Consider the following 19,305-nt stretch of genomic DNA (forward strand, 5'->3'; position numbering starts at 1 on the left):
GTGGTTTCTGTCTACTTGAAGTTTTTTTTTCCCAGTTATGCTTTTAAAAAATCATCCTAACCTATAATTGTGAATAAATTTAATGTTAAGAAAATTTAGAATTTTATAAGCAGTTTATTTAAGAGTACATACAATGAGTTAATGTTTGGCTAATTGTATGCAGAAGTGCTCCACTGTGCATATGTTGGCTGTATACTGCTTGTATGTTGATGGTGCTGAAGTGAAGATTGTGTTATGCAGCTTGACTTTATAATCCATGGTAATGTAAAGTCAGGTCTTCTTGTGGTGAAATTATTACTTGGAATTTTCTTTTTCTGACAGGGTATAAATAAAATGTACATAGAAATTGTTACCTTAATGCTGCTATTTGCCTGCTACACTCCAAAGTTTTGGGTTTTCAGTACAATATTTTAAAGGGATTTTTGTAAAACAGCTAGTTGAAAATCATATCAAGGTTAAAAGAAAGATATGGGTTTTTAATACCAAATCTGGTGGGATTAAGGTCTTTTTAAAAATTAAAATTTTAAATTAATATGCAAGATAACGAGGTCCATATGCATATGTCATTATACTTTGCTTTTATTCTTTTAAATGGAGAAAGAAAAACAAGACTTACTCCATAAAATGTGAAGTTAACCTTTTTATCTGTGTATCTGGTAAGAAACAAATGTCAAAGTATGGTTAAGTTTTTGCACCTAATTCAAATGCCGCTTCCCCCGGGGCGGGGGGCTAGAATACTCAGCTTCATGACAGTATCTGTGTGAGAAAACAAGAAGGTGTTCTTTATGAACCAGGGAATCCCATTAGAAGGTGGGAGAAACCAAGGAGAAGCCGGAAACAAATTACCCTGCCCCTGCAGTAAGAAGTGTTTTGCAGGCCTGGGGAGGCAATATTGGGAGATTCTGGGTTTGGAAACCTGGTTATTTTACAATGAAAGCTGAATGCTGAGGCACATTTTAACCACAGACTTGAAAATATATCCAGCCCCATGTAGTCATTTGCATTCTTGTTTGCTGTGTTAGTTTTCTGAGGCTACCAAAACAAAGGACCACGAACTGGGCCATTTAAGGCGTCTGCAAGCCTATGCTGTAGAGAGGTTCTAGAGAATCTGCTGTGGTACTCTTAGCTTTTGTCTTTGGCTTTTCTATCACTCCAGCCTCTGCCTCTGTTAGCACAGGGCACTGCCCCCATGCGGCTCTGCAACACTGGTGATAAAACTGGGGTCCCCAGGCTCATAGCCTCAAGCTCATAGGAATTTGTCAGAAATGCAAATTTTCGAAGTTCACTGCAGATCTCTTGGTTTGGAAACTTGTAGCTAGGCTTCCAGATAGGCTGACTGATCTGACGCCGTGTTTTTAGATTGTAAGCAAGGTAAGCAAAGACTGAGTGCTAAGGTATGCCCAGGGAAGACCCCTGTGAAGCAAAGAGCCCGAGGAGCTGGAGAATGGAACACATGAATGGCTGAGAGAAGACGGTGTGCAGCACGTACAGCAGGCATGAAGACTGCGTGTTTAAGGAACGGAGCAAGGAGTCCAAAGCTAAAACACACCGGGGGAAACAGTAGTAGGCAGGGCTCTATAAAGGTCATTTTAAGGTTTTGGCTTTTTAAATGAGCTTAGGCAGGTGGCAGGGGCTTTTGAGAAAATGGGTGACAGGATCTGATTTCAGTTGATAGGATCATTCTGGCATGCTAGCAGAAATAGACTGAAGAAGGGGAGGAAGAGAGGTATTGGCTGGAAGGCTGTTGCAGTAATTGAAAGACCAAGTTCAGACCAGGGCGGAGGCAGCAGAGCCAGAAGCTAACTAGAAGAGGTACAAGACAGTGAGTGCGAAGAGTAAGCTTCTGTCCTTCTCTGGTTACCTTAGTAACCCTGTTCCTTAAAGATAATCCATGTTGCAATTAGTCTTTCTATATTCTTTCTAAGGTGTTTTAGTATGTATGAGAAACTGCTCCAACAGGTTAGTGCAGGGGTGTGTGTGTGTGTGTGTGTGTGTGTATGTATGCCTGTGCCAGTGTGGGTCAACATCAGAAGTCTTCCTTAGCTGCTCTTCACCATGTCTTTGAGACAGGATCTCTCACTGAACCGGGAGCTCATCAAATCTGTTAGAATAGCTGGTCAGCAAGTCTCTGGGAGGGTGGGAGTGGAGTGGCACAGTTTCCCCGGTGCTGGGCATGTGCCTTGCTGCACCTTGCTTTTTTCCCCGTGGGTTCTGGAGGATTGAACCCAGGTCCTCACCGAGCCCTTGTGCCTTCCTAGTGGGGTGGTTCTTGACTGAAGCCAGTTTACTCTTCCAGGAGGACATTGGTTCTTGTCCAGATAGGTTTTTGGTTGTCACTACTAGTAGAAATGCTATTGCTGTCTAGTAAACAGAGGCTGGGAAGCTTCTAGACGTCTTATGAGTTAATAGGACAGCCACCACATCAGTGCCACTAGCCAGCTCACACTGTCACTTAGTACCAAGATTAAGAAAATGTGACTTGAAAGCACTGAGGTGAGAACACAGCAAGTGGAAGGAAGAGGGCATTTTAGTCAGGTAACAGGACGAACAGTGGAGCTGACTACATTGGGATAGTTAAGAATCTGCTGATAGTCAAGATCATTGAATGGGTCTGTGAAAAGGTGATTTGGAAGTATGGACAGAATCATCAAGCAGAGGTTTATATGGCATGTTAATTAAAGATGGTGCAATTTACACTTGTAGGCTGTAGAATTCTGTGAGGCTTAATGGAGTGGCATGGCCACGCTTGAGTTAGAGGTCATTCTGGTAAGGAGGGATGAGTTCAGAAGTGCCACATATGGAGGAAGACAGGTTCGATACCTCAGTACCTTACAATTGAGAGGAGAGTGAAGTAAGACAGTGGATAAGGAGAAGAGATGGGTTAGAAAAATTAGAAAATAAAACTGGCAACACTTGGTACTTGGATATGGATGAGGGTAAGTGGAACATTAAAAATGTCTGTGTGTCCAGGGTGTCTCTGGTAGAGTGTCTGCTTAGCATGTCTAAGACCCACAGTTTGATCCTCAACACCTCCTATATACACATAAAATTTCTTTTCCTAATTTCTAGTTTCAATAATCAGACGATTCTGACTGGAAGAGGAAAAGATTGCTGATAACTTAGATAATTACCAGTATTTAAGGTAAGATGGGCAGATTAAGGGGTGAAGTTATGGACTCACTTCTGGGCTTGTTGAGTTTGGATGTGTTGCCTGTGGTCATGGTGGAAGTGTGTATTTGAGTCCATGTGATTCTCAGTCTTAGAAAATTCTGAAAAGGATCAAGAGATGTAATGGGGGGATTAATAAGTTTTCATTTTTTACTCTCTAGATTAACTACTCTCTTAGTTAGGGTTTCCATTGCTGCAACGAAACACCATGGCCAAAAAGCAAGTTGGGGAGGAAAGGGTTTATTTGGCTTACACTTCAGCATTGCTGTTGATCACTGAAGGAAGTCAGGGCAGGAACCTGCAGGCAGGAGCTGATGCAGAGGCCATAGAGGGGTGCTGCTAATTGGCTTGCTTCCCCTGGCTTACTCAACCCACCTTCTTGTAGAACCCAGGACCACCAGCCTAGGAATGGTACTACCTACCATGGGCTGGGCCCTCCCCCATTGATCACTAAATGAGAAAATGCCTTCCTTATAGTTGGATCTCATGGAGGCATTTCCTCAACTGAGACTTTTTCCTCTGATGACTCTTAACTTGTATCAAGTTGACACACACAACCAGCCAGTACAACTAACTTTATTTAATTTCTGTCAGAAAAGTAAAATTTATTTTTGTTTTACATATACAGAAATTTGTGTGTGTGTGTGTGTGTGTGTGTGTGTGTGTGTGTCTGTGTGCGTGTACACACTATTTTTAAAGTACAATGACATTGTGCTATGTTGGCTTCAGTAGTTTGTTTTAAAAAAGAAGTCTTCTGTACAGTTAAAGTGAGTGAGGTTGTATAGGGGGAAATATGTGATGATGATAGAGTGGAGAGGAGTAGATGTCTGCAGTGACTGTAGTGCTGCTGGGGATGAGGTGAGGGACTGATGTCTGCAGTGACTTCCAGTGCTGCTGGGGATGAGGTGAGGGACTGATGTCTTCAGTGCTGCTGGGGATGAGGTGAGGGACTGATGTCTTCAGTGCTGCTGGGGATGAGGTGAGGGACTGATGTCTTCAGTGCTGCTGGGGATGAGGTGAGGGATGAGGAGTTACAGGCATTCCTGTGTGTTGGTTTTGCCTTTTCTGAGACCAGGGCTTGTAGGTCTGGACAGCCTTGAACTTCTGGCCCTTCTACCTTCCAAATGCGGGGATTACAGGTGTGAACCACCATGCTGCTTGGGGGTGGGTAGGAGGAGGGCATGGTTAGAGCTGGTAATGAAACCTAGTGCTCCTTTTATATTTTCTTCCCTCTGTCCTTTGAGGTCCCCTTTCACTCTCTCTTGTTTGACTTGTTTTGTTTTCATACTCTATTTTTACAAAATACACCTATTGACAATTAAAAATGTTTAGCCACAGGTGCACATTGCCCTCATCAACACGTGTAGGTCAGTTTTTAACAGCTGCAGAGTATAATAATAGTCTGTGAACCAACATCTGAGCATATGGTATCATGGATAGCTGGAAAGGCTTCCATGAATGTTACCCATAAGTTAAATTTCTGGTTGTGAAATGCTTGTTCAAGGTATATTCAGTTAAGCTTCTAAGATAATTGCCAAATGATTTTTGAAAAGACAGTAGAAGTATGTTGTAAGAGTATATAGTTCCAGTTAATAAATATTGTATATTAATAAGCTGTAGAAATTCTGCCAGTATGCTAGCTTAGAAAGACACTCTTCATTTTTTTTTAACCTTTCCTTAATCGTTGGGGAAATTGAGTAGCCTTGACTACTGTGTTGGTTTTCCTGAGTCTTTTGTGTTCTTCATTTCTTTATGTTGTTAATCATTTGTCTTTATGTTGCACACTCATTTTAAAACGTATTATAAAGAAACAGTTCTTTGAGACAGCTGCTTGGCCTCCAGGACTTGTCCACTGAATACACTGTTTCTCCATAGGCCTATCTTCTGAGTTTTAGGAAGTTCTCAGTTCGCCATACAAATACGCAAAATGGTGTTTTCTCCTAGTCTATTCTAAAATATTGAACTCTTAGAAGCATTTGGGAATTGTTAATTATTAGAAAAGGCCCCAGCCGTTGCTTTTGTCCTTTCCAAAGGATTAATTATTTTCATACCATGCCTTGCATAAGCCACCCCTTTCTTGATGTCAAGTGCTGCATGGATTATGTAGTACATTTCCACATGTTCTTGCTTGTTTTGTTTCACAAACCATTTCAGTCTGATGAAGTCCTTCTGGTAGAAACTACCTCAGTGTCTGCCTGGGGCCGACAGGAGGAGGTGGTGGGTTTGCTGCAGTGCAGAAGACTATGCAGCTGGGGAAAGAGCAGATGTCACTGAGGACGAAACCAGTACTAGAGGGTTGGGAGGAGGGCGGTGTGGAGGCAGAATTCTAGTGTTACAGTACTTCATAGTTTTAAAAACACATCGAGACTGGCTGTCAAAAGGTTAATAAGCATCTGGCCTGGTGTTTGGAGACCATGGAGGTAAGATAATTGTGGAGTGTTATGTCTGTACACCCTTATCTGAAGCTCCGAGTTGGAAATTGAGGTTGCTTCGGATGCAGAAGATCAGGCATCCATGCAAGAAGTGAGGGTCAGTCTCATGATGGCATTTCAAACAGCGTGGTTTCTGGCAGTCTGTAGAGTTGCTCAGCAAATCTCTTGTTAATTGACATGCTTTTATAGACATCAAATTGTTAAATCATTTCAGTACATCTCTGGATTGTTTTTTATGGTTTAGTTATGAGAGTGAGAAATTTGTGGAAGTGTGTTTGAGACTAGGTAGCCCAGGCTGATCCTAGGATGGCCTTTAACTCTTAGATCCCTTTGCCTTCACCTCCCAAGTGCTGGGATTACTTGTGTATGCCACCATACCTCCATGTAGACGTTTTAAAAGGCAATATGCATTGCATGTTTCCCTCCACCCATTCACCATTCAAGAATTACCCATTCCTTGGCTAGGCATTCTAGCACTTATGAGACAGAGTCAGACAGATTTCTGTGAGTTCCAGGCTACTTAGACTACATTTTGGGTTCCAGGATAGCCAGGGCCAATAGTGATGCGATCTTAAAAATAAATAAATAAATATTAAAATTTGCACTCTCATTTTCCCAAAGTTTTACAATATTTTTTAGAGTTATTTAACTTTTAAAACTCTTTCTGTGTTTTGGCTGGGATCACATTACATAAACAGATTGATCCATAGAAAACTGATATCTTTAACACTGATTTTTTTAATTGAGATAAAATATACCTAAAATGCTACTCCTAATCATTTTTAATTGTACAGTTCAGTGGTGTTTGCATTTATATTGTGATGCACCCATTATTATTCACTTACTGTAGAGCTCTGCATACTGTGAAGCTGAAACTTAATACTATTTGAACAGGGAGTCCTATTCTACCTCCCCACAACCCCCGTCAATCAAAGTTCTACCCTGGGACCGAGTTTTACTTGAAGTATTAAGTGAAATTATATATTGTCTTCCTATGATTGCTTTGTTTCACTAAACAAAATGTCCTCCTTTTATCTGTAACAGATTGGGATTCTCTTCATTTTTAAAGATTGATCAATAATTCCTTGTATATTTACTAATTCATTTATCTGTCAGTAGATAATGTGGGTCGCCCCTGCCCCCAACACACACACACACACACACACACACACACACACACACACACACACACACCCCATTTTAGTTATTTTTAATACTGCCGTGACTACTAGTGGAAAAAATATCTCTTTGGGACTCTGCTTTCAAGTCCTTAGGGTATGTACCCCAAAGTGGAATTATTGGATCATGTGATAGTTATCCCCCTTCCTTTTTGAGATAGAGCCTCACTGTGTAACTCTGGCTGGCTTGGAACTTAATATGTAGATCAGACTGACCTTGAACTCACGGAGCTCTGCCTAACCCTTCAGTGCTGGGATTAAAGTCGAGTACCACCAGACCCAGTGGTACTTAGTTTTAGCTTTGGAGGACCTGCTGTACTGCTCCACAGCTGCAGCACTCTTACATTTCTGCTGCCACACAGAGGTTCCAGTTTCGTCACTTGCTTGCCAACACTTGTTATCTTCTGATTGTAGATAGTAGCCATCATCATGAGTGTGAACTGGCATTTCACTAATGATAGACATATGAGGAATTGTTTTATTTGCTTATTGACTATTGTCTGTCTTCTGGAGAACTATTCAAATCACGTGTCCATTTTGAGTTGGACTGATTTTGTTGTAGTTGATTTTTAGGGGTTCATCACATAATATAAGCCCCATAAATCGCAAATTATTTATATGAGTTGTGTTTTGTTCATTATGTGGATTGATTTTTTTAAACTGTTAATAAAGTTTTTAGATGTAAAATGTTTTATGTTTCTTTGTTTGTTTTTGCTGCTAAATTCAGTATTGTTTTGAGTAGGGCTTCATGAGTCCATCTAGATATTAATTTTTATAAATTATAATTTTTCTATTGTAGAAAACATTGTTGGGATTTTACTGACTCTGTTAATTATACTGACGGTACATCAACAGCATATCTTAACAGTGATAAACAGTCCATGATCATGAAATATATTTGTACTTATTTTTTGCTCCATATGTTTTAGTGGTCTGTTTATTAGACACGTAATTGTTTTTATCTTGCAGTCCTCTTAGTTACTGACTGCATGCAGTGTCTCTTTTCTGTCCTTCTACTTTCAGCCTCTTTGTCTTTGGATCAGAAGTTAGTCTCATCGATAAGACATAGTTGGATCATGTTTATCCATTCTGCCTGTCTCTGCCTCTTGGTTAGAGTTTAATCCATTTTCTGTTAAAGTAGTTACAAATCAGGAGGGACTCCTCCAAGTTGTTTCCAGCCCCTTTACTGCATTACTGTCTCGTTTCCTTTGAGTAGGTTGGTTAGCTCTTTTCTTTGGTTATCAGGGGAATTCTACTCTATCCTTAAGCTGCGGTAGTCTAGCATGAGTCCATACCCCTTGAACGTCAATAGCATACAAAATGCCTTTCCTTTAGAACTCCTCCAGTTCACTACTCATTCCACATAATGACATCTTTGTGTTGTGTGTCAAAAAATTACCAAGTGTAGAGCTAAAAAACCAAAGTTGTAATAGTATGCGGTTTTCTATCTACCTGTGTGTTTAATTTTTATTTACTTTTATTGTCTACTCTATTTTTGGAGGATTCTGCATTTCCTGCAGAGCAGGTGTATAGTAATGAACGGCTTTTGGTTTTGTTTACACAAGAATGTCTTAAGTTCCCTTTCACTTTTAAAGAAAAATTTTGTCAGATGTAGGATTCGTGGTTGACATTTTTTTTCTTTTTAGCACTTTAAATATATCGGCCTACTACCTTCTGTCCTCCAAAGTTTCTGATGAGAAATATGATAATCTCCTGACAGTCACTTGTAGGCCTTCTTCATGCTTTCAAAATTGTCTCTTTGGCCCACAGTTTGATTAAAATGCACGTTGGTATAAATCTTTGTGTTTATCCTCTTGGAGGCTGAATTGAAATCTTGTGTTGAACGTGGGGATTGCTAGTGGTGGTTCTTTGCGTCTTCTTTCCCTCCTGTGTAGGATTTCACAGGATGCCCATTGGGCGCCTCCCGTCATGGTGTCCTGTAGACCTTGTGCACTCACGTTTGTTCACCTTTTCTGTTCAGCTCCCCAGACTCAGTCATTTCAATTGCTCTGTTCTTGGCTTGCTGTTTCTTTCTTTTTCCTGCTTGCCCAAATTTGTTTTTTTCTTCTTCTTTGTAGTAGAATTTTACATTTAGTTAACAATGCATTTTAGCTTTCGATTTTCCATTTGGTTTCTTTTGTAGGTTTTCTGTCTCTTTAAACTTGTTGTGTAATAGACGCTGTCAGGACTCTCTTAGAGACCGTTTGTTAGGTTTCGCTTCCTCATTGCTTTGAGTGAGTCATATTTTCTCACTTGTGTGCCTTGTGTTATTTGAAAACAAAAAAAACATGTCCCCAATTAATAATGTGGTCATGAAATCAGATTGTCACATTCCCTGGTGTTTGGTGTTTTGCTTTTGATGGCTGTAGCCTGTCTTGTGTCACGGATAAATATAACCAAGGTATTTCTGAGGTTTTACAATTGGCTTTGTAATTGCCCTGTGCATGCAGTTGCTCTTTTGAATGTCTTAGTTCTTAATGTCTAGTTCCTAAAAGATGTGAAGGAGAAAAAAAATAAGAAGGGATAGGGAAAGTATCAGCTTTTCAAATCCCCTAGAAGTCACTTAGCCAGATGGAGGGGCTTCCAAGAGAGGTGAGGTGTGTCAGCAGTGGCCACCTATCTGTGTCTGGATTTGTGATCAGAAGCAGCAGTCAGCAGTTCATAGGATTCAAAAGACAGATTTTTAATTGCCCACTGTTGTTCCCATAACCTTCAAACAATTGCTCCACAAATATGTGCTCCACAAACAGCTACCTACCAAGCAGAGCTAGTAGAGGGAAAGATGGGTAGTTGCTTTTAAGAGGTGAAATTAGCTGAAATCGCTTCCAAGTCTTTCACAGGAAATTTGCAGCCTTTGATAGTTTTTAGAGTTCTAAACTAGTTAGCATTAGATTCTATCCGTAGACTGTCTGGGTGGGAAAACTGATTCCTAATGCTACTCTTCCTTTCCCCATGACTGTTGACATGTCAAAAACAGTGTCTTGCCTTTCCATTCATTCCTTGTTTATTCTTGACCCTTGAGTGGAATTCTAGTTCTCTTTATGTGGACCTTGTACTTTTAAAGTGATAGTTATTCTTTGTTACCTACAGCTTTTTTTTTTTTTGCTTTCTATTGCAATTATTTTCTATATAATTACTCATTATCTATATAGAAAAATGTGATTCACTTCACAAATAGCTGTCTTTAAATGGTTCCTTTTTAAGTGTTTCCAACTCTTCACAGTTGGTCAAATTATCAATTACCTGTTTGGTTTTTTTTTTGTGTGTGTGTGCAGATATATATATATATATATATCTGTGATTTTTTTTTTTTTTACAGTTGCACTGGTGTGTGCTTCTGGTGCAGTAGTACGCCATCGATAATGGCGACAGTAATTTACACCTTTTTCTTACTTACACAAATATTTAATTTAGTAGGAGAACATCTAAGGACACTGATACATCCACCGTAACTGGTAAAGTTAACCTAGGCTCTACAAGCTTAGTGTCTTAGTAGAATCTGTGGGTGTAGAAAGGGAAGAAGTGTCTGTAGATATGGCAATTTGGTAGACTCAGAAGGTAGACATCTTGGTAAATAGTGCCAATGAGAGTACTTTGTTCTCATGAAGATAGAAATAGGGAAGAAGAGAAACCTTTCCAAAAGACTCTGCCGAATCTTCATGGCTGTGCCCTGAATTGGGTTTCAGCCTACTGGTGGCTACAGAGCTGATGGGGTGAAGAGGAAGATTAGCTGTTCCTGGGAAGCTTCTGGTGTGTTAAATCACGGTGAGTGCTTCCTGTTGGCTGAAATGGAAGAACAGACTCTGCTGCTTGTTCTCACTGATGTGATGTTTTGCCCAAGTACAGCGGACCAAGCGGCTATGGACTGAGTCTGTTGAAACTGGGAATCAAAATCAAATTTCTCTCCTTTGTGTTGTTTATGTCACAGTGACCACAACACTAGCAAAGACGGGACGTTTATAGTTCAATGGTAGAGCGAGGTGCATAGCCTTCTGATACTGTGTCACGAGTGCCATTGAGCTGTGAGTGGAGGAATGGGGAACGGCTTCATGGGAGAGTAGTTAACTTGGTGATGGGGGAGCCATGGGTGTCAGGATACTAAAAGATGACCACACATCTGTCCATAAGATAAAATGGGACAGGTTGTTTAGGGTATAAAATTTGAAAGAGTTAGAGCCATCCATATAAAAGTTCATGGCAAACTTTAAGAATGGGCTTAAATGTGTTTGGGTTAATATCCCTGGAGACCTGTTCTCTTCTGAAGAGAAATGGAGGAGTAGTGGATCTGGGGGAGGGGAGGTGTGGGGGAGGATAGAGGGAGGGGCAACCGTAGTTGGGATGTAATATGAGGAAAAAATGAGCTTTCGAAGCAGTGCAGATAAGCTGGAAGGCAGAGGCACTAGAGCTCGGTCTTGTCTGCAAGTTCAGCAGTTGTAGTTCCTCCTGTGGTGCCGGGAAGGCTCAGCAGTCTTAACCATCTCAGGACGTTCATGCTGCACACACTGCTGGGAGTCTCTTCGTGGCTGTCTTGGTTATCAGCTCCACTGTCACAGCTTTCTAGTACTTGTGTTCAAGCAAGCTTTTGTTTATTAAATAATGGCTCCAGACTGTTAGAATGGTGCTGGGGCAGTGTGGGCATGCCAAAGAGAAGCCACATATGCGCATTAAAAGTAAGAAAAGGTTAAAGTTTTCAACTTCAGTTGAGAAAGGGAGTAGGAAATTGTCCTGATGACAAGGTAGAGCGGTGTGAAGTTCAGGCTAGATAGCAGGTGTGGAGCGTGAATAGGTGTGCCGCTTGCAGTCACCCAAGGCAGGTAGTGGTTGAGAACGTTGAAGCACTGTAGTTTGCTTCTTTGGCTGAAGTTGAAGAACGGACTGTACTGCTGTCCTGAGAAAAGGAGCATCGTCAATAACTGTGGCAGACAAGATGCTCTATTTTGCTTTCTGGAAGTCTTTAGACAGGAGAAAATTCGCCAGTGATTATATCCCTATGGTAGGAACACATGGCCTCTAACTGTCTTTATGATGGGCTTATCAGAACATAACTCCATGGGGGGTAAATGCGCATCAGGATTTTGTTTAATGATAATACAGAAATTTAAGAAAATTACTCTTGTGTGTGATGTGTGAGTATGGGTATGTACTTTCTGCGGTACATGTGTGGAGGTCCAGAGGACATAGTTCAGAACTCTGGCTTGTGTAGCAAGCACTTACCCACTGAGCCATCCTAGCATCAGGATTTTAAATAATTCAATGTGTTTTTTCAACTTTTTATGATGTATTATTTATCAGGTATTAAATAAATTTTCTCCTTACTCATAGTTTCAACTTACAGTGGGTTTATTAGTTTCTAACTCTATCATAAGTTGAGTGTCTGTCTTAGTTAGGATTTGTATTGCTGTGATAAAACATGACCAAAAGCAATTTGGAGAGAAAAAGGTTTCTTTCGTTTACTTTTATATCACAGTTCATTGTTGAAGGCAGTCAGGGCAGGAGCTTGAACAGGGCAGGAACCTGGAGGCAGGAGCTGATGGAGGGGTGCTGCTTACTGGTTTGCTCCTACTGTGAACTGTGTGGATTCGGCATGATTCTTAGCTTCATTAGTTACGTAGAGCTTTCCCTAAAATGTCTGCTAATTCTTAGCTGACTTCATAACTTACAGTGGTACTAAAAATTGTGATCTCTGGACATGTTCTTGGGCCTAATCACCAGTGAGCCTCAGTTGTAAGATGATCTAATGTAGTATGTCATTGGCCAACTCTATGAGAATTCCACAGTACTAATCGGAAATAGTTTTTAACTTTCCCTACCTCAAAGTCATGGCAGCAGATGAAGCCAAAGGCCAGTCTTACTTTGTCCTGCTCCTGGTGCTCATTTCCACCATCTAGTTCCTCCTGGTTTTCATGGAATGTGGCTGCCCTAACTGTGCCTGATGCTGCATTGCCTGTGTATCTGCTGTAGAAGTTGCTAGAACATTTTCTTCCCAAGGCAGATTTCAAGCAGTGATCACCCAGTTCTGCCTTGAGGGATTGGGTTAAATGGCCCTCCAGGTGACCTCCCTTGGAATCTTTTGTTTAGTTTCCTTCCTTGTCTTACTTCTTTCAAAGTTTTTCCAGAGAATATTTTGGTTGACTCTTAGGAGAAACTGGAGTACAAAATGGTAAAGAGAGAGTTTACTTGAGTTGCTCCAAGTAGCAAATAAGGTGACACAGATTGAAATGTGTTCCTAAGGCATAGAAATGTCAAACAAGTTTTAAAGACAAAATCCCAGATAGGTGGAGGAATTACATCAGCTGTTTGCCAGAAGTTTGTACTGGCAGAGAAGCAGTGTCTTGTAAGAAAGGGGATTGAACAATTTAAAGAAAAAGAAATAGCAAGTTCTCATTAAAAGAGGGAAGAAAAAAAGAAAGAAAATCTTGGGGTAGGGCTAGTGCCTGCCTGTAATCTCAGTCAGTACTTAGGAAGTGGAGATAGGATTCCTCCTCAGCTATACTACATAGCAAGTTTGAGGCTGGCCTGCCCTGTGTGAGAGACCCTGTTCCAAACAAACAGGAATTCTTAAGAAGGGAGGAGATAGATGTGAGATGACCCAGGTGGGCCTCTGTGATAGTGGCATGCTTCACTCAGATGAAACTTTAGATCTCAACTGTTAAACCACAGAATGGAACACACTGGATAACACCCAAGTTTATTTGACTCTCGCACAATGTATTTTATTACTTTATGATATTTAGGTTTTGTATCCTGAGTCAGTTTTGCTAATTGCCTTTTTAGATAAGTATGTATTTCACTTTGGTTTCATATTTAATATTGTCTTATTTAGGGATTTCTATCGCTGTGAAGAGACACCATGACCACGGCAACTCTTACAAGGAAAATATTTAACTGGAGTGGCTCACTTACAGTTTCAAAGGTTCAGTCCATTATCATCATGACATGATGGAGAGCTTAGTGGCATGCAGGCAGATGTGGGGCTGGAGTAGCTGAGAGTCCTACATCTTGCAGGTAACAGGAAATAAACTGAAAGTCACGTTAAGGGAAGCTTGAGCAAAAGAGACTTCAAAGCCTGCCCCCCAAAGTGACACACTTCATCTAACAAGGCCACACCTCCTAATAGTGCCATGCCCATTAAGGGCCATTTTCTTTCAAACTACCACATTCCACTCCTTGGCCCCCAAAGGCTTATAGCTATATCATAAAGTATTCAGTCCAACTTCAAAAGTCCCTATAATCTATACCAGTCTCAAACTTGTTTCAAAGACTCTTCTGAGACATATGGCAATCTCTTAACTGTAATCTCCTAGTAAAAATCAAAATCAAGAAGCAGATCATGTGCTTCCAACATATAATGGCACAGGATATACATTACCATTCCAAAACGCAAGGAAGGGAGCATAGTGAGGAAATACTGGACAAAAGCAAGACCAAAAACCAGTTGAGCAAACTTTACACTCTGCAGCTCCATGTCTAATGTCAAAAAGCTCTTCAGATCTCCAGCTCTGTTCAGCTTTGTTGACAGCAACACACTTCTTTCTTTTGGGCTGGTTCCACTCGCTGATAGCAGCTCTCCTCAGCAGGTATCCCATGACTCTGGCATCTCTAACATCCTTGGCTATCCAAGGCAATTCAGGCTTCAACCTCACAGCTTCACACAATGATCTGTCTACTCTGCCTCCATTCAGGGACACCCCTGGCACATGCTTGGCCTCAGCAGCTTTCTTTAGGCGCGGAGGCAAATTCCATAACCCATTTCTACTATCCTTAACTCTAAAGCCAGAACCATGTGGCTGAAGCTGCCAAGTTCTGCTGCTTATGGGGCTGGAACATGACCCCCTTGTTCAATCACATCTTCACCAGCTTTCTGTCCATCGCTGCCTGAGCTTGGCTGTCCTGAAACTTGCTCTGTGGACCAAGGTGGCCTCTGCTTCCCAGTGCTGGGATTAAAGGTGTGCCCCACTATACCCGACTCTAAGCTTTTCTTCAGTTCCTTTTCACAAGTTGGAAATTTAGCTAGGTGGGATCTTGCTCTGAGGCCACCACTCCCTTTATTCCATTTCTTAATCTGTTCATCTCCTTGAACACAGGATTTAGCTTCATTCCACTTCCTAGTGCCCTCTTCTCAAAACTTACATTTTGTAGTTTATCCTGCTCAGCTTGCTCCTTTTCATTATAATTCTTCATTAGAGTTACCACTAAAAATCCATGCAACAGAGTCTGTACTAGACTATTTTGAGATTTCTTCTGCCGATGCAGTTAATCCAAACTCTTCATTTTAACCTCAGGTAGACTCTTCGGACAAGGGCAAAAGGCAGCTACTTTCTTCACCAAAATATCACAAGAACAATCTCTAGGCAACATACTAAAATTCTCCTCTGAAACCTACTGAGTGAGTCCCCAACATAACTCTTAGCACCTCTGTCTTCCATGCTCCTACTAGTATGGCCCATTAAGCAGTACTTAAAGCATTCTACTACTTTCAGAACCCAGAGTACCAAAATCCAAATTCCTCCAAACAAAAACATGGTCAGGCTTATTACAGTAATATCCTAGTCCCTGGCACCAACTTCTGTATTAGTTAGGTTTTTTTTTTTTTAATTAAGAGATTTTCTATTCATTTTACATATCAACCTCAGATTCCCCTGTCCTCCCTCCTCCCATTCCCCAGCCTTCCCCCCCCCAATCCACCCCCCAATTCCACCTCCATGGCAAGGTCTCCCCTGGGGATTCAGCTCAGCCTGGTAGATTCAGTTGAGGCAGGTCCAAGCCCCTCCTCCCTGCACCAAGGCTGTGCAAAGTGTCTCAGCATAGGCCCTAGGTTCCAAAAAGCCAGCTCATGCACTAGGAACAGGTCCCGGTCCCACTACCTGGGGCCCCCCTAAACAGTTCAAGCTAAACAACTGTCTCACTTATCCAGAGGGCCTGGTCCAGTACCATGGGGGCTCCTCAGCTATTGGTTTTTATTGCAGTGAAGAGACACCATGACCACGGCAACTCTTATAAGGAAAACATTTAATTTTTTTTGGGGGGGGTCTTGCTTACATTTTCAGAGGTTCAGTCCCTTAAAATCATGAAGGGGAGCATGGGGGCTTGCAGGCAGATGTGGTGCTGGAGCTGCTACATCTTGGAGCTAACAGGAAGTCAACTGACTCACTAGGTGGTATCCTGAGCATAGGAAACTTCAAAGCCTGCCTCCACAGTGACACACTTCCTCCAACAAGGCCATACCCACTCTAACAAAGCCCATCTCCTAATAGTGCCACTCTCTATGAGATTATGGGGGGCAATTACATTCAAACCACCACAAATATTGTTACATAAAATATCCTATTTTTAAAAAATTTTGTCCATGAATACCAGTGTAGTTCTGATTTGAACAAACCTGTTGTAAAAAGACATTTATGAAGCGCTAGGGAGATGGCTCCATTGATAAAGTGCTTCCACAACACAGCAGTTTGGATCCCTAGCGTCCAGGTAAAAAGCCAGGCCTGATGATGTGAACCTATAATCCTAGCACTGGGGAGGCAGAATTGGTCACTGGAGCCCATTGACCAGCTAATCTTGTTGAATCAGTAAGCTCTAGGTTCATTAAGAAATCCTGACTCAAAAAGTAAGATAGAGACAGCAGGCAGCAATCTCTGAAGTCCACACACACGTAAGCATGTACAGACATGCAGATGCCTACTTGAACACACACACATGCATACAACCTATAACATTAGAGCTAGTTCAGATACCATGATCCTAGAAGACAGCAAAGGAAATTTGATTGCTAACAGAGGTTAGATGTGTCAGTCAGAGTATTATTGTTAGCTGTGGTGGACATTTGATAATGGCGTTGTGCCTTATAAGAAAATGTCTATATTTCCAGAGAGAAGTATAGAGAATTTGATATGCAGGATTTATATTAATACTGAAATTCAATAAATGAAGTAGATGCCAGTTTTCTTTTAATTATAATACAATCTGGTAGGAGAAAGGATTTAGTTGAGCTCACAGTTTCAGGGTGAGGAAGGTTTGGCAGCTTGGTACTCATGGCATAGGGAGCTTATTATGTCTCCCCAGGTTAGAAGCAGAGAGACCTGGCCTGTTCTTAGCTGTAACTCTAGCTGCACCCCTTGAGTTCTACATCTGCCAGGTAGGCCACCAATCCAAAAGGTTGCACAACTCCCAGACAGCACGACCAGCTGGGGTCCAGTGCTCAACACAGGAGTCAAGAAGGGCACACTTTGCATTCAAATCTTTTTTTCCAGACAGGGTTTCTCTGTGTAGTTTTGGTGCCTGTCCTGGATCTCGCTCTGTAGACCAGGCTGGCCTCGAACTCACAGAGATCCACCTGGCTCTGCCTCCTCAGTGCAGGATTAAAGGCGTGCGCCACCATCGCCCGGCTTCAAATCTTAACATGACCTGACATATTAATGCAGAGGTACTACTATCAAGTTTTATGTTGCTATGAAGATCATAGAAAATAAGGTTTAACACAGTGGCCTTTGTAAAGTATCACCATGTAAGAGTCATCTCAATTTTAAAAGGGAAAGTATGAGAGAAAAATAAAGATGTATAATCACGTTAATGGGGCATGAAGAGAGAAGTATATTGTGAATATGTAAATGTGCACATGAATACAGTAATCTAGAGCAAAATTTCAAATACTAAGGTAAAAGTTTGGCAAGATGTAACATGTAAAGTACTTGAAGGATCAGAAGACAATAGGGTCTTAGGGACTTTGTTATGAGTTCCAAAGGGATTCTGAAATCTTGAGAATTGGATGAGGACTTTGTCTCACAGTAAAATTAGGCGTTGGAGTCCTGGTGAGAGAGTACTAGTGATCTGATGTGACTGAAAACTCAGCATAGTAGAAGAGATACATTGATTGGTGTAACTCAGATATTGTGAGTTCCATTCCAGACCTATGCAGTAAAGCAAATATCACAACATAAAATGAATCAAAAAATTTTTGGTTTCTCAGGGCATGTTAGATTTACATAGTGCTGAAATTGAGCAATAACATTGTCTTTTAAAAGTATATGCAGTGATTAAAAATAAAAGTTTATTGCTAGAAAACCTCAGCAGTCTGGTAAGCCCTCAATGAGTCGTCGTACTAGTGAAAGGAGGACTCCTGTTGACTCTCACTGATGGGGGGGGGTGGGTTGCTGAAGGTTAGGGGAGGGGTCACATGACCATTTCTGAAAGCAAACTGACATGAAGATTGCCACATCAGTTGACACTGTCACAGGGAAGCTGTGGGATAACAATTGGTGCTTATTGGATTTCCCTCAAAATCATACTGAGCCCTCTCAGAACTCTGCCATGCTTTCTCAGCTGTGTTTATGGATGTTCTGGATCCTGTGTTGTCATTTGAGCAGTGTTTACTGTCTTCATCAGGATTAATTTCCATCTCTAGAGACCACTCTGTGCCCTTCTGTAAAAATGAACTCCTCAGTTGTTGAAGTTTTGTGATGAAACTCTAGTCACTCAGCCACACATTTGGACTTCATTTTCAGTTCTAACGTGAAATCTCAGCAACCTCTGTCCACACTTCTAGTCCTCTTGTTACCGCTACCATATCTATAGTTGCTGCCTCCACTGGCCTTGAATTCCTGGGAATTCACAGATCACAGATGTTCACATTTGTATCGAGAATGTTGAATCCCTAATCCTTTCCAGGTGGTTTTCAGTTTCCTTTGGCCAGATCCATCAGGTTAATCACTGTCTAAAGCAGGTGCACTCTTAAAAATCTGTTTCTTAAATAAGATTTGAAGCTCCTCATTGACCGACAGGCTTCAGGATGGATGCTGTGTTAGCAGGTGTAACAGCAGCATTGAGCGTGATCTGCATCTCCATCAGGCCCTGGGTGGCTGGGGCAGTGGTAATGAATGGGTAGTATTTTGAAGAGAAGCCTTCCTCCTGAGAAGCAGGTCTCAGTAAGCCATGCCAAAGGAGGTACTGTCACCAAGGCTTGTTACTTCAGTTACACAGCACAGGGGGAGTGCATTTGTTATAATTCTAAAGGGAATTAGGGGAATATAATTTGGGGAATGATAAATACCATGAGCTTCAACTTGGGGTCATCAGCTGCATCTGCCCCTAACAAGGAAGTTGGACCTACTCTGTGAAGCTCTGGAGCCAGGATTGTCAGCTCCTCTCTGTCTATGAAGGTCTTACATGACATGTTTTTTTCTAATACGAGGCTGTTTTAGCTACACTGAAAATGGTATGTCACACAGCTGCCTTGGCAGTGTCTGTCACTATATCACTCGATGACTTGCTGCAGTGTCTTTATCAGTATTTTCTTCCCTTTGCACTTCTATCTCTAGACCTCATAAAGCAACCTCTGCCAGCTTTATGGTTTTCTTCTGTACCTTCTGCACCTCTGGCTTTGATAGAATTAAGTTAGAGCCTTGCTCTCATTAGGCTTTGGCTTTCGGAATACCATAGTTAATCTTCCATCCAGTTCATCAAAATATTCCCTGTCATCAGTGGGGCGGTTTAATCCTCTTGTCATTCAAGTGTACACAGCAATAGCAATG

The 19,305-nt window shown here is 41.4% G+C and overlaps 1 protein-coding gene across 3 annotated transcripts in view; it reads left to right on the forward strand.

Moving 5' to 3' along the window:
- Positions 1 to 19,305, forward strand: part of C1galt1 (core 1 synthase, glycoprotein-N-acetylgalactosamine 3-beta-galactosyltransferase 1) — a 37,376-nt gene that overhangs the window by 1,439 nt on the left and 16,632 nt on the right. The window contains exon 2 of one of the 3 annotated variants that reach the window (XM_059257362.1): positions 3,070 to 3,142. The exons of the other annotated variants lie outside the window; for them this stretch is intronic. The gene's annotated coding sequence lies outside the window, so the exon portion shown is untranslated. The remainder of the gene's footprint in view (positions 1 to 3,069; positions 3,143 to 19,305) is intronic. 3 annotated transcript variants of the gene reach the window in all.

This window comes from Peromyscus eremicus, chromosome 3 (genome assembly GCF_949786415.1).
Source record: "Peromyscus eremicus chromosome 3, PerEre_H2_v1, whole genome shotgun sequence".
Lineage (NCBI taxonomy): Eukaryota > Metazoa > Chordata > Mammalia > Rodentia > Cricetidae > Peromyscus > Peromyscus eremicus.